We start from the raw sequence: 12,474 nt of genomic DNA, 5'->3' as shown, positions 1-12,474 counted from the left end.
ATATAACATTAGCATTGTCCCAGCTTATATTGTTCTACTTGTATCATTAGCTTTTATTAACACACTGGATTCATCACATACCGGTTTATGACATGCTGTAATGTAAATCAATGCAGTACCTCCCAAATGACTAATATAAGCTAGCTAGCTCAAGATGAAAGAAAGACTTGACAAATGGGAAGCCAACAGAATACAGCAGAAGGCTGTTAAACTTATTTTTCATCACTTTGTATCAAAACATACAGCTGGAAACAGGAGTAGTTTTATAGGTTACATATCAGTGAAAGAGATCTCCCAGGGAGCGCTGAAAGATCTCCATCACCTTGGCTCCCTGAACTATTCTTGACATGTAGATCACATTACTTTCACAATGGTGCTGTTCTCAAGAAACTAGCTTCCCCTGCACGATGTTGACACAATTATGCTGCCATGAAGAATCTCGATGTTCATATAGTTTATTCCACAAGAGGCAGGGAAGTAATATGATGATTCCACAGCCTCTTCTTGGGATGGAAACAATTGATGCCTTGATGTTCGTCAGTGCCTTTGTGCCAGAAGTTGCTGCTAGGAGAACAGGTTACAAATCAGCTTCCAGTCCCAGTGCAAGAGTGGCAATGTACCCATGCCCTCTTCTATTGAGAGAGGCTACAGAACCACACTGCTCATCACAGTCCCTTTGCCAAAGATCTCCAGCCAGTGGAGTTGACAGCTCATGCTGCTGCCATATCCTTTCTTCCTAATTGATCGAAGTGGCCAAGAAGTTTTAGACAACAGGAAAAATTGTGAGTCAGTAAATCTCTGCAGATCATCTGCATGCCAAGCCTCACATGTACCTCTCTCAAAACGAGAGAAGAAAGACAGGAAAGAGTCATGAAATGGCAGAGCTACAAGCACATGATTTTTTTTCATCCCAGTACTCTGGGCAGGAAAGTTGACAATAACTTCTCAGAAAAAGCTTTTGTGTCAGCTGTGATGGCTAAGGGTGCAAACTCTTTAAAAATGTTCTGCCACTTACAGTTATAGGTGGCAGACTGAGTTTAACTTAATTACATTAATCAGTTTGACAGTGTGAGAGGAAATGGTGGTTAGCAACTCTGGAACAGAGGGGGATGTTAGCAAGGACAGCAGTGATAAAAATCAAACTCCCTAATGCACAGAGAAACACAAGTAAATATCTGAGTAGAGCTGTGGTGTTGGCTGACTATGGGTCATGGGGAGTTCTGTCATGCTGCAGAGCTAGATCTTGCTCCTAGGTCCGCATTTTATGATTCAACAAAAGTATTTTGGTCCTCAAATTCTCTTGAAGTTATTTTGCAGGATTCCTGTGTTCCAGTTGGAGCTGCTTTGTAACAGTATTCTCCTACCAGTTCTTTCTGTTCTACTATTTATTAGCAAAATAAGAATTCATTCAGATGAAGGGATTATTCAAATATAGCATCCTTAAGAGATTAAATTAAAAAAGCCCAAGGAAAGGTAGTCTGAATTTCACCTGTGATGGGCTCCCTAACAATCTAAACGAGATTCTCAACGGTATTTGGAATAAATAAGCAATTCCTTGATGCTGTTTCAACCTAGCAAACAGAAAACTATTTAGACGCCTCCTGGGTAATACTTCAAATGGAGAAGTGGTTCTCCAGACATAATGTCTTTTGCAGTTGCCTATCACTAAGTTCTGTTTAGAGACAACTGTTAAATTAGAAATAAATGGATAAACACCTTGATATAACAAATCTAGTTTAAAAGATCACTTTCTTGAATCGGTACAGTCCCCTAATGCTTGGATACTTAAATCATTACAGACCTCATTGAAATGGATTAGCTTTATCTCAGTGTATTGCAGACTCTTACTGAGGCACAGCTATTGTCCCTCTTTGAACTGCTCTAGTGGTTTTTCGAGGCATTTAATTAGCCTAACACATTTTTCTAAGATGGACCAGACAGCAGAGCACTTAGGCCTTCTAAATGTGTGTGAGTTTGATAGCTAGCACCTGGGAAAAGTAATTACAGAATATAAAAGATGTTGAGAAAGTTATCAGGCTGATAAAGAATATGAAACATTTAAACATGCATTATTTCATCATGGCTGCTTTCCTAGACAGAAAATCGCCAACTTTCTGGAAGCTGTTTTGTTCTCCTCCCAAACCTTATGCAGTCTGAAGCATTCCACAAGCACATGAACCAGGAGGCCTGCAAGGCTTTGCACTGCTCTGCCTATGGTGAACACTGATTTCACGGGTGTAACACTGCCAGTGCTACACACGATTTCAGTTCCACAGGTTTATTTAAATTAATTAATTCTTTACAGAAAATCTGTTCTTCTCAAACGCCAATCTAGAAAAGAAACAGAAGGTGAAGTGATAGGCAAGAAAATATAATCCCAAAATGAAACATAATCTAGAGCTGCTTTCTCCACTCTGAAACAAGTACAACTGGGGAGATTCTGAGGTTAAAACATTATTTAATAGACCACGATAAAAACAGATTACCAACTCTGCAAGAATATCTGAGTTTGAGAGGAAATTTTGTCTTGAATTGGGGCAAAAAGTGAAAGCTGAGATATTCCAAAGTAAAATTCTCTCAGGTGGACTGGGTCCTCTGAAACATCTAACTTCTTCAACATTAAAAATATTCTGGTTTATTTTACTTTTTTTTTTTTTTTTTTTTTAACAGGAAAAATCATCAGTTGTAAGATTTAAAACTTGAAATTTGGAGAGGTGATCTTTTGCCAAGGAAATCAATCAACCTGAATACCAGAACAGAATTCTTGCCAAAAGAAGCTCTTTTTTATAGTTCCAATATTAAACAGGTTGGCATTTCCTGATAGAAAACCAATGATCAGCTTTAAATATAAACAACTTGTCGTATGACAAGCCTAGAGCATCCAGTTTCTGTTGTGACAAGTTTTTAACAGCCATTCCTAGTCTCTGTAATATCCAACATGAAAGCTTGCATTTTCCAAGTATTGACTCCCTTTGGCACAACAGAACACACAAAAAAACCTCTAGGGGTCAGCAGGTCTCCTGGATACCTCAGATATATTAAAACACAGATTATTAAACTTCATTTGTCTTCTTCATACAGAATCTTTCTTAGAAGAAATTAATTCTCATGCAGATGATGTGCCTAAATTACAGCAATTCTTGTGCATTTTACAACCACTGCTGGCTAAGACTCTGTTTTGTTCTAGTAAAACAATGCAAGTGACAGAGTGCTCCAAAACATCCTTGTTACCTGCCAATTTGAGGAAAGTAATGCTGTCTCCTAGAAACGTACAAGAGAGTTCTTGAAGGGATTACCTAGTCCAAGACATAGCAAATCATTGAAGGTAGATCCTACTGCAATATATCAAAGTCTTCTTTCATACTAGCTTCGCAAAAAAAGTACTGTGTTGAGGTCAAGCTTCAACTACATCCTACAATCACACTGCAGAAGCCTCCTGTTTTTTCACTGCATCTAATGGGTGTGCTAATCAGCAACACAGAAGGAATTCCTGATTTCAAATCTCAATATGAATTTCCTACATGCGGGACAGTATTTGTCATTGCTTTGTCTGAGACTAATTTAATCATCCTCCAGAATCATTCTCCACAGCAACTGCCATCTTTCATTTATATTTTTGGATGACAATAAGCATGATACTTAATTCCAAATTCCCATGCAAAGAACAAAGAGAGGAAGAGATAAAAGAATGAACTGCACATGACTTCAGCTTTATGACAACACTGACTACACCTCTAAAAGGGACACAGCTTTACAATGACTAAGATCTCTAAAAACTGAGTATCAGGAAGCTACGTTGGCAAATAACATTTGCCATTAGACGAGAGGGAGCTTAAATGCCCAGCTGAGACAATGAGAGAGGACACGTGGAAACTCTAATAAAAGAAGTGTCAGTGAAATATCATATTTTGTCACTAACATTATTAAATGTTCTGGTAAGAAACCTGAGGTAAAGCTTGATGACTTAGAAAGAAAATACTGCATTCTAGAAGCTTTTATAAACACTGAAACAAAGTTTTTAATTTCATATTCCTTATTCAAAATGTTGCAAAATCATAAAAGAAAGAGGAAAAAAAATCTGCTAAAGTAGGAAAAGATTAAACACTATTAGATAACTGAGGAACCAAGCAGTTTCTGGAACTCATTAGAAATACTTCGTTCATCAATATTTCTTTGTTTCATACTTTTTCTTATTTCTATATAATAATTTTTAGTTTCTCAGCTTGCCTGAGTTTGCATGGGCAAGTTTTATTCAAATGTTGATTTTGGAAGATTTTTGTAAAGTGCATGTGTTTTTTCCCCAGAATTTCATTCGGGGGGGGGGGGGGAAAGAAAGAAAGAAAACCACAAAAAAACAGGAGAAGACCCTTAAAGATGTTCTTTAATCATTCACTATCGTACTATTTTTTTCCAGTGTAATAAATATGCAATATAAAGCATCAAAGGAAATTGGATTTATTCACTATAATTTTATTCAAAGTGAATGTAATGTTGGAAATGAATTTAAATGGTAATAAAAGCAGGATCTAAAAAACCCTTCATGTAATAAGCTGGGATGTTGTGCTTTTTCGAAGCTCTAGAGACTACAAGTGAAAGCCCTGGATATTTTAGAAGCTGGACAGTGCTAAGTGTTACTTTTAGCATTATGCAATAAGGGCAATTATGTGCTGGGCTTGCATGTTTCACATTACTTTTCACAGCTTAGGATCCATTATACAAGTCACTAAAATCTAATTTCCTCTGTGCTGAATGTTTTCAATGTGCAGGGCCAAGATTAGTATTAAATGAAAATTATATTGTTCTACAAGAGTTTTTGCAATTTCAAATTACTTTTCAAAACAGAGTGCATGTTCTTAGATAAATTGTGTTTTTAATTAAAATGTATCTATTAAGTTATTTCCTTAATTATAGTACTCCATTGCCTCATATTGTTTTACTGTACACTAAATTCTGTTTCTTACATTATTATGCTATAAGATCAAACTGGTAATTGTCATTTTTTCTTTCCTTGGGCTTATCTAGGCTTACAGTGGCAAGTCTCATTTCATTTATCTTTTTCAGCACCAACACTGAAAGCCTAATGAAGGAACCTCAGCTCTAACCAGGGCCTCCTTCCCACTCCTCAAGCTTGCAGGGAACCCAGAAACAAAGAGAGCCTGTGCCACATTCACAGAGTCCAAAGGTACTCTGATGCAGAAGCAGCAAGTTACAGAATCAAAAACTCTATAAACATGGAATAGTTATAAAGCAGGTGTGTTTATTCACTGCTGTGTGCACGCCAGATGCAGAGAGGGTAGCCCCTTTCTAGCCTGCACACCAAGAGCAGATAAACATCTTTATTTACAGAAGGAATGCATGCATATTCATAGAATTTCTAAGACAAGGAGTGGTTATTACAATTACTTCCAGAAATTCATTACAATAGCCCATGCCCATTCAACGCCCCAAATTCCACCCCTAACTAATGCTTCTACGCGTGCGTGGTGCCTCCTGGTGATCATCCTGGTGGTCGTGCAGATGAAGGCCGGATGTCATCCTCACAGTGTACTTCTGACCCCCGTGTAGTTTGAGGAAGTATTCCAGCTTCAATCGCTTCAGTTTCTAGGATGGTTTCTAGGATGTGGCTCCTTGGACCAATCAGCAGGCTCCTTGGCTTACAGTTGAGGTACCCCATATCCTTCCCATTGTTTATGCTCAATTACTTTTACAATTTAGAAAAATATAAGAAATTAGCCCTTTATTCAGCAGAACCCAAAACCTCAGATTCTGGGTGTCCCAGTTCCTGCCCTGTGCTGAGGAGGCTGTAGGAATGGAGAGGGTCTAAAAGCCACCACTGAGCAAGGATTCGTAATTTCATGATTATTTCTAAATGTGCTTTTTTTCAAGTTGTTCCCTTTTCAGGAAACTTTCAGAACTTCAATTTCTCATTCCCATCTGAAAGAATGACTTCTTCCTCTCTTTTGTCAAATCACAGATGCTATATGGATAAAAAATTTTAATATGTGACCCACACTACCCCAGGCAAAGAAAAAGTTACTGGGAAAACAACAGTAAAAAGAATTCACCTGGATTAAATATAAAATATTTAAAAATGTGGAGAAGCTATAGTTCTATTTTGCTGAGCAACCTAAGGTACACAGTTGAGATTTAAACGAGTCAGTCATTTAAGTTCAGGAATAAATATGCCAATCATTTCAACATTCATTGATGTCAATGTCCTCTGAATGCACACATATCCAGTCAAACCCTTCACCCCACTTCTCCAGAGAAAGTCCTTAGTAGTCCTCAGAAGTGTGAACCGGCATTTTTCTGTACATGAACACTAAATCCAACTTGTCAGGAGGTGCCAATCCTGACTTGCACATCAAGCAATACTGCATGACATATATGAGACCCAATGTATAGCCTCAGTTCTTCCTGGGCCTTCCATCTAATACATATTACTGTAGAATCTTTGCGCACCTTGAGCTGGAAAATGTCTTGAGACAGCTCTGAGGAGATCCAGGCTTATCTAAGGGATCCCATATCAGGGATATCTTGGGCTTTCTAGGCACCTTCAGCAAGTTGGTCAGAATAACAGAGATTTTGTTACTCCTCTCTAAGTAGTCAAAGGGAAAATTACCCTAATTTTAACATCTGCTAAACTAGTAATTCAGACCTAACAGGAGGGGATGCTTATCTCTGCTGTGGCTCTAAAGTATAAAACTAAGGAAGCCACAGTAGCTGAAGGAAGAGCACTCAGCACTGTGCTGAGCCCATGTTAATGTCTGCAGGAGGAAATTCTCCATATTAGAAGCCCTCCCTCCCTCACCTTCACACGCTTTATAACACAGAGCTTGCACAAAGGGATGACTCTCAGCTATAATCCTAAGTAACCAATAATAAACTCGATATGAACAGTACTGACAGGTGATGCTCGGAAAAAAAAAAAGAATAAAATGAATCCATGCAACCGCTTGTGCAGAATGGCTGCAACCTCTCCAGAACCAGTATAGGAGCTTCCACTTGTCAGAGTGATTCTAGTGGTTGTTTCAAGAACATAATAATTCATCATGTTCAAAGGGAGAAAGAAAGCTGGACTTACTACGAGAGTAGAGTCTGCAACTGTTGATGAGTCTTTCTGTTGATGAAACCAGGAAAAAACAATTTTTCTTGTTAATTTACAGATTACCAAATTAGAAAGAAAAAGTGAGTTATTGTTCTACCTGCTTTGACAATTTTACTGTCATAAATACATGTATTTACTAGCATGTTCTTCTTGTCTGTTTTTGTTTGTTTGTTTGTTTGTTGTTTTGTTTTTTTTTTCCCATTAGGAAGTGATAGGGTATACAAATGTGTTAATGTCTCTCCTTCATCAAACAACCATGAATATACATGACCATAATATATTGCTGTTTCCAACAACTTTGTTTTATGTTATGGATAAGATGTTTACATAAAGCAAATCTCTGCAAGAGGCGTAAGAAAAGGAAAAAAAAGAAAAAAGATGAACATTGATGAATCAAATATCAGCTGCATTAAGGCAATCTCAAAAATAGGCAGACAAAACCTGTTAAAAGTATCCAGTATTTGTGAGACAGTTTATGATTGAGGTTTTTTTTAGTATCGAGATTTGAGAAAACATGATTTATAAAGCAAAAAACTTTCTACAGAGTAAGATCTTCACATCAGGAAGAGGATTATTAAGCTGCCAAGCCTAGGATAACTGATCCAACTTCCAGTTATTGGTGTTCATCACTTTTGATTTCATGTCAGTAACTCCCAATCACACAACCAAAAAATTAGTCTAGAGCAAGATCTTTTCAGCATATCAGAAATGAAACTGAGTAAATTCCTGCTAATAAGGCTTCCACAGTCAATGATTTTTGGTTGTGGCTAGGTCAAATTTTGTTGTTTGCTCTGTTTTGTGCAGTGACACTTGGCTGATCCCAGGCAGCCATTTACCCTGTAGACTTTTGGCAGGTCTACTAAAAGTATTCCCAGGTCAAACATTCCAAATGGTGCAAAATCTAAAGATTTTTGAGGTGGTTCACTGCTTACTCCAAACATCAGTGCAATCAGAAGGACATTTTTCCACATGGCTCAGTGATGCTATAGATAGGCAGTATTGTTAATGCCATCTAATGATCCTTAATCCTAATGATTAGCACATGACTAATGATACCTAATCATGGAAGCATGAAGTACATCAGCTGCATTTCATCTATTGTGCTGACCATTTTCCAGGCCTTCCTCAATCTTAAAATAGACTAAGTTGTGATATAGCCTAATTAAGCACAATTCCAGTCTGAAATTTCAAGCCTCCCGTACCTACAGAGACAGCTGACTCAAAAACTTTGGCACTGGGAATGGTCAGCAGTGTAGCAAAATTATGCTCTGTCATTTCTACACTGACATCCTATTCTCATGAGGATCGTCCTGCTGTATGCTCATAAAAGCATCTTATTCTCAAATGATATATATGTCTTAAGACACCTTAGTGTGAAAATAAATTCAGCCACCAGCATATTTTTGGAAATAGAATAAGCTTCTCAGGGTCTGACATGAAAGTGGACATTCTTTCTTGCTCCTCTTGAAGAAAAATGGAATGTTTGCCTTACTGCAGCCATAGGAATCTGTTCCAACTCCCCAGTGTTCTGCTACCAGAACTGCTAGACACATAGACGGATGCCTCCATCCCCCACAGGAGAAAGCATCCAGTAATGATCACCTTCCTATTTTTCCTCCATACTTTTGATTAAGGCTCAGCTGACTCTGATGCCTTCCTCCCCAGAAGGAACATCACCTTCCTTGCCTTTACTGTTGCCCTGTACCCTATGCCTATTGCAGAACCACAGCCAGAGAAGGAGTATTTGTGGCTCCATGGGAAGTGACAAGTTTCCAGCCTCTCCTACCTTGAGAGTTTCCAGCCACTGCCTTCTTGAGTAGAATTTCTCCTTCCCAGCTCCTGCAGATCCTCCCTTGCTCAGATGAGACCGCCATGTCCCCAGTAGAGTACACAGGGCTGCTGTCCACATCCTTTGGGAGAAAGTCTGCCTGAGTCAAGTTCTCCAGTGCTCCACTCAGCTTCAGAAATGACACCTATGTGAAACAGATCCGGGGCTGGAAAAAGCCAACGTGGTGAGACCTGAAGAAGCTGCCAGGGACATGTTGAAATTACTGTGCCACTGCATTAGTGGTGCTGGCTAATTAGAGTACCGAAAAATGCCTTAATTCCAAGAAGATTCCCATCAGCTCTTCAGAGAAGAAAGATACTATTCAGTATTTCTGTAAGCGCAGTAACAAACAGAAAATATATCCTTAAACTGGTACTTAACTGAGGTCTGTTGCTTGTCAAGATTTATTTATCTCAATTGTTGATATATACATACATATAATATTAAATTACAGAAAGCAAAATGATTGCTTGTAATTATTCACTGACAGAATCTTCACCAGGCAGCTTACAGTCATTCTGTGATAATATCTACTTTTTGCTATTTTTCTGCCAAACCTTAAGTGAATAATGAAATGTAGTTCTTTTTTAATGCAATACCTTTCTTATTTATTCTGCTGTTGTTCTGTATATATGAAATGCATTCCGTTCAAAGAATTTCATTGCTGTCATAAGAAATAATGATCTGAATGTATTCCAGGACATAATCTGTAATTTCCTGAGTGTTTTATTATGTGCAGCAGGTAGAGCAAAAGGTCTCTAAGATATTTTGGAGGAACTATACTATTGTCTGTATAGACTTTTTTTAAGCAGGTCTTGTTACCAAAATTCTTTCATTTATATTTCTGCCGTGTTTATGTGCTTTGTTTTAAGGCTGCTTCACTTAATTTGGAGATCAGTGTGTGGAGACATAGACATTTTCCTGAGCCATACTGAGGGAAACAAAGAAATGTAAAAAATAGATATGCAATATTTATGAATATTTCAGTTCACAAAGAACAAAATCTGATTTTCCGAGCCTTCAGAAATAGAGCCTTTCAAATTATGCATTCAGCCATGATGGTCATACAAAGAGCAATTTAGATTTGATCCGATTATGAGGATGTTTCAGGTCTTCCAACTGAATACGCTACTGGAGAGAAATTGAGCAACTTTTTTTTATTTTTTAAACAATAGCTGTGACATTATTCTGGAAATCTCTCTTTTTATGAGTTCGTAAGAAAGAAACTTACAGCAGATGGAAATTATGCCAACACCACCCATTCATTTGTTATGAACATTAAATATGAAGTGGTATATTAAAATACATATTATTATTTTCTTTAGAAATGTACCACTCTCAGACACCTTCAGAATGAAGTTATGATTCCCTTAAATGGTGGATACGTATGTAATAAAGCACTAATAAAGCAAGATAGTGGTGGATAAGATGGTGGATAACAGGCCACTGAGCCAGCAGTGTGCCCTTGTGGCCATGAAAACCAATGGCATCCTGGGGTGCATCAAGAAGTGTGTGGCCAGCAGTTTGAGGGAGGAAATCTTCTGCTCTGGTGAGGCCACATCTGGAGTACTGCGTCCAGTTCTGGGCTCCCCTGTTCAAAATAGACAGGGATCTCCTAGAAGGAGTCCAGCAAAGGGCCACAAAGATGCTTATGGGCCTGGAGCATCTCCTGTGCGAGGAAAGGCTGAGTGACCTGGGTCTGTTCAGACCAGGGAAAGAAGACTGAGAGGGGATCTGATCAATGTCGATAAATACCTGAAGGGTGAGATTCAAGTGAATGGGGGCAGACTCTTTCCAGTGCCATGCAGCAATAGAACGAGGGATAATGGGCAGGAACCGAAATACAGGACACAAACATAACATAACACAAACATAAGGAAAAACGTATTTACTGTGAGAGTGACAGAGCACTGAAACAGGCTGCCCAGAAAGGTTGTGGAGATATTCAAGACTTGGAGACAGTCAGTTCACACTTTCCTGTCCTATCTACTGTAAGGAACCTGCTTTAGCAGGGGCTTGGGCTCAGTAACCTCTAGAGGTCTCTTCCACCACCTACAAGTCTGTGATTCTGTGACCATGGCAAAAATGGGTTTCTTTGGTGAAAGAATACAATTGTTGAATACTGGTACATTAGATCACCATTTCCTTTGGCTAAAGAGTCTTGAGGCATGAGTTGAAAAGTCCCTTCCCATTCCAATCTGTAAAAAATGTGCTGCTTTTTCTTTCCAAATATTTCATACATCTTACCTGACACCTTTAATATTTTCTGGATATATTCTTCAGTAAAGCCAAACCTCTGTGAAGAATACACACTGTTCTTATCCTCACAGCATACTGACAGCTCTGTAAAGCAAAGTAAAAATTAATATTGGAATTTGTAGATTTGAATTATAAATCCTATTTGAATACTAAGCATTACTGAATAGGCTGGTTGCTTAAAGCTGCTTTAGTTCCCAAATATTTCAAAAAGATGAAATAAAAAAAAAAGACTAAATTAAAAATGAAAAAATGAAAAGAAAATTTAAGGACAGCCTTCCCATTCCCCTCCATGCCTTGCTGCTTTCAAACTGTTAGGACACCTGTCCCACACTCACATCTGGGCACCTACTGAACACCTAAGGAAGAGGAATCTTGAGATAGACCAACAGTATAGTAAGTTCATTATTTTGTGCTTAATGGTAGCTGTTTAGGAAACAATCATTAGGAAGAGGCAGAAAAAAAGTGATCTTTTCCTCATTATTCTGTCAGTTTTTGCCAATCTTTAGAGACTTCCTGAACAGAAATTTAAACTGCAGTGTCATGTTAAACCACCCCCAGAAGAACTTTCTTCCCTGAATTCTAACCCATTTATTCCTTGCCATTGCTACAGCTCTGAGTAATGTTAGGATTTTTTTCTTTTTCTTTTTCTTTTTTTTTTTAATCCACTGAGAAATAGTCTCTTTCCTTCTTCAATAGCTGTTTACTCTGGATACATGTTGAAAATTCTAACAGTTCTGAAGGAACTTAGTGAATGAAAATGTGATTTTGTTCACGTTGTGGTGCCTTTATATTAGGGAGGAAGAAAGTGTGTGTTTTTGCCTAGGTGACAGAAACAAAGTGGTTGTATCTGCTGCAGCCTACTTGCTTATCTGCTGTTTTCTATTGTTTCAAGAAAAATCTTTATAATAGGAGAGGAACCAGATAAAAAGCACAAAATAAGAAGTGAACTAATTCAACAGGTCATTTTTCTATCCTTGGATTTTTAAGCCATGACCCTATTTGTGAACAAGAATATGTGAATGAGATCTATGCCTGTTCAGTATGTCACTAGTGAGCAGAGACTATCCATAATCTTTTCAGATATCCTGAGAAATAAGAGACACGGACAGACTCTGCTTGTCTACTACTAAAGATATCAGAAGCTACTGAATTTTCAATCTTTGTATATGAAATCCCCAACACCTATCCTGAAATCACTCCCCCTCAGGGCAGTGATTTGAACTGCTTCTGGCCTCGCAGGGAGCCTCCCCTGCAGAGATGTGGTCTGCAGGAACATCCA

The sequence above is a fragment of the Meleagris gallopavo genome, chromosome 10 (genome assembly GCF_905368555.1).
Source record: "Meleagris gallopavo chromosome 10, MGAL_WU_HG_1.1, whole genome shotgun sequence".
NCBI classification, from domain to species: Eukaryota; Metazoa; Chordata; class Aves; order Galliformes; family Phasianidae; genus Meleagris; species Meleagris gallopavo.
This window is presented reverse-complemented; position numbering follows the sequence as displayed.